Source organism: Meriones unguiculatus, assembly GCF_030254825.1.
Source record: "Meriones unguiculatus strain TT.TT164.6M chromosome Y unlocalized genomic scaffold, Bangor_MerUng_6.1 ChrY_unordered_Scaffold_23, whole genome shotgun sequence".
NCBI lineage: Eukaryota > Metazoa > Chordata > Mammalia > Rodentia > Muridae > Meriones > Meriones unguiculatus.
Window position 1 is genome coordinate 34123378 of NW_026843709.1, and position 4179 is coordinate 34127556.

Consider the following 4179-nt stretch of genomic DNA (forward strand, 5'->3'; position numbering starts at 1 on the left):
CAACAAGACAGTTTAAATTGTTTTCTAACATTATAGGTTGATATGTGACCTTGTTTTGAAAATGCACTACAAATTCTAAGCAATTAAATTTCAAAGAAAGATCTCCATATCTTCTCAGATTGAAGATTACTTAAATTATTTTATCTGGATTTATTCTGTGAAAAGTGAAAATGTACCTGTCATTACCTTCATGAAGGAAAATATTTAGCATTACTGTATCTGTAAAAATGGCATAAAGTCACATGAGGAAACATTCGTAGTTTCTGTCTAATGCATCTTTCCAAGCACATTGTGTAGACTACTGGTATATTCTATTTAGAAATCTGGACCACTTGCTTCAAAGCATTGGTCTTCTTCTTTTTCCAATGAATTGTACCTTGCCTGGAGGATAGAATCTGACTTCATCGTGGGGACAACTAACATAGCTATGCTGACATCTTTTGGTTCTGTGTATAATTGTGATGACTAAGGGAAAATAGCAAAATAAATTGGTTCCTATAAGAACAATATAAAGTGCATAATAAAAAGATCACTTGCTACATACCATTTCACTCAAATTCCAAGCAAGACTGATATAGAAATGACTCATTTGCATTCCCTTGTATCATCATATTTTATTTTACCTACTTACTCAGATCATGTAGTAGTGTTGATTGGAGCTGTGTGACTAGAGTGATACTTGCATGTTCCTATAGGCAAATGGTTCTCCTTCTGTGAGTTTTTTACTCATTTTGTTTTGCATGGTGACATGTACGCCTTTAACAGAGTTCACCTATCACAAGTCGTGCAAATCAGATATTTACACTATGATTTATAACACTAGAAAAACGGCAATGAAAAAGAAGTGTAGAGTATGTTATATGAAATTCCCACATAATCAATAATAATAATAGACAACTTTTACAATGAGTTTTAACATGAAGAAAAGATTCCTTTAAAGGAGGTCAGAGTTTTTCTTGGTAAGGCAGGGTTTCCAGGAATTCATTATGTAGAAGAAAATCTTAGTCATGAACAAGTGGTTACCCAGCTATTTCAGATCCCATGAGCTCAGGTGGCACCTCTGAACAAGCCATCCTCACAATAACACTACAGTTATAGAGTTTGCTAGCAGACACAATACTCTTGTGTCCTAGGCATATAACAAGGACCCATTATACTCTCCTGAAGGCCCAGTGTTAAATGTAATCACCAGGACCAAGAGGGTTCCTCACTGACCACTGTGGAGGACACAGCTGTAGATCCAACCAGGTCAGCCAAGGCAACCCTACTCATAGAGGTTTGACAATACTATACTAGTGTGAAACAGCCCCAGCTGTCAAACAATTTATTGCCCCCCATTTCTCCTTTTGCACTCAATGTTCTTTCTATGTTTCACCCAAACCAGGCCCCAGAATTACCCCATTCTCTTGCTCTTAAAGACTCAATATTCCAGAGAATCCTAGACACTGACAGCCTATTATATTAATAAGAATGTGAAGGTACATTTAGTGAGTGCATGAGTATCTGCTAGTTCAAAGTTAGATATCCCTCTGTTACATAGAGACTTGGTGAAGATTTTTTTTTTGTAATCTGTAGGCATTTTCATTTTCTTTTGATGACAGTGTCTTTGCTTTACAGAAGCTTATCAGATTCATGAGGTCCCATTTATTGATTGTTACTCTCAGCCTATGCTGTTGATGTTCCATTCAGAAAGTAGTCTCCTGTACAAGTGAGTTCTAGGGTTTTCCCCATTTTTTCTTTTAACCAATTTAATGTGTCTGGTTTTATGCTGAGGTCTTTGATCCACTTGGACTTCAGTTTTGTGCAGGGTGATAAGTATGGATTTATTTTCATTTTTCTACATGTAGACATAGTTAGACCAGCACCACTTGTTGAAGATGCTCTCTTTTTCTCCATTGTATGGTTTTGGCATCTTTGTCAAAGATCAGGCATCCATAAGTATGTGATGTGGGTTTATTTCTGGGTCTTCTTTTCCATTCCATTAATCCACCATTATGTTTTTATGCCAGTACCATATTTCCTAACAATTTCCATAACGGAATATTATTCAGCTAAGAAAATCACATCATGATATTTTCAGGCAAATGGAGGGAACCAGGAAAAATAATCATGGGTAAATTAACTAAAATGCAGAAAAACAAATATGGTATGTATTCACTAATTAGGAGGTCTGCAAATAGTGGGGGATAAAGTTCCAATAGGCCATAGTTTGTGACCAAACCAGTGTTCCACTTGAGGTGGCAGTTAATTGAGTTGTGCCAGGGCATCCTAAGCAAATTTTAAGAAACCCAGGGTCTTGTTATTAAAATATTTTTCTCTGCCCTCAACATATAGATCAGACACATATCCTTGGATACACAGAAATGCTTCCTTCTTCATCAAATGGGATTTAAAACAGATAACCACAGTCCAATATTACACAAAAAGACAGAGACCTTAAAACACCCAGATCTAAATGGGGTTTACCTATGAAATTCTCCCTGCCCTCAGAGCTCTGGGACCTGCAGGAGAGGAGGTATCAAGAGTGTCATAAGTAGAGGAAATTGAGGGCACAAGGAGAACAATGCCCTGAGAAACAGGCCACAGAAGATGATGCAGCCAGCCTTGGTGAGACCTCATAAGCTAGGGTCAGATAGAAGGAGGAGGAAGACCTCCCTATCAGGGAACTAGAGAAAGGGCATAGGGGTACATGAAGGAGGGTGGGTGGGACTGGAAGGAGAAAAGGGAGTGGGCAGCAGAATTGGTACAAAGTAAACAAATCATAATAAGTAAATACAAAAGAAAATCTGCATTCAAGGTGATGAAATATAGAGCTCTTAAAGGACTGATGGCTTCTTGTGGGTTGTGCCAGGTTACAGTAAATATGAACTAAGTTTTCTTAAAGGGACTTGGCACTGAGTCTCTGATCATAATCAAATGAGCAGATGAACAACACATACTTCAATTGATTTATTTTAAAGAAAAAAAATTTAGTGTGACACATGGGTAGGAATTTTGAGGTGTGAGAAATAGAAAAGTAGTGTAATGTATATTATATGAAATTCCATCATAATCAGTAAAAACCATGTTCTGCCCAGTTCACGAACCCCAAAAGACCAGGAATACCTAGAGTCCGCTGCAAATACATGAGGTTCTTTTTATTGTAAATTACAAGCTGCAGCTTTGGCCCACACACCGCCACCACCAAAGTGGTGGGAGCTGAGCATGCAGTGCCCAGTTTAGTTGGGTGACATAGATTCTGGTCCCTCCCAGCATGCACAAGGCAGGGGCAATTCCTGCCTGGCAAGCATCTATTGGTCAAAATGCTACATTTTGAATTGATTAGCTATAGGAAGGTCCCCAGACCATAATGACCTGGTGTCCCTCCATAGGGGGTGGACCAGTTTCCTAGCAACTGTTATCTCTAGTGGGTGGGGAAAGAATGCAGTAAGGCAGTCCTTCCCCTCAGGGCATTACTAGACTTCTCCACCCACATAGTTCGGGCCTTAATTAATAATAGTTTCTAATTTTTAATCTTGTTGGTCTCTCAATCATATGTAGACAAATTTTACAATGACTTTTAACATGGAGAAAAGATTCCTCTAAAGGAAGGCAGAGTATGACTTTGTAAGGCATGCTTTCAAGAAACTCGTTATGTAGTAGAGAATCTCAGATATGAAATAGTGTATAATCAGCTACCTCATACCCAAGAGCTCATGTGACACCATGAAACTAGCAGTCCTCCCACTTACACTATTTTTAGAGTGTTTGTCTAAGGACCACAGCAGAAACCACAGCTGCTCTTGTGTCCTAGTCATTTAAGACTGACTCATTTATCTTCATTGAAGGAACATTTTTAAATGAAAACTCCAGGACCAGGAGGGTTGCTCATTGAACAATGAGTAGCACATAGATGCTGATCCAGCCAGGTCAGACAAGAAAACCCTACTCATAGAGGGCTGCCAACATTAGTGTGGAACAGCACCAACATTGAAATAGTTTATTGCTTCTCACTTCTTATTTTACATACAAAATCTCTCTCTTTTTCAGCCAAACGAGTCCCAGGAATTGTCTGGTTTCTTTTTCTTTTCTCTGATTTTAAAGGCTCACTACCCCAGGAAACCCTAGATCCTGAAGGCCAATTATATCAATAAGAATATGAAGGTACATTTTGTGACTATGCGAGTAACTGCTTAGTTC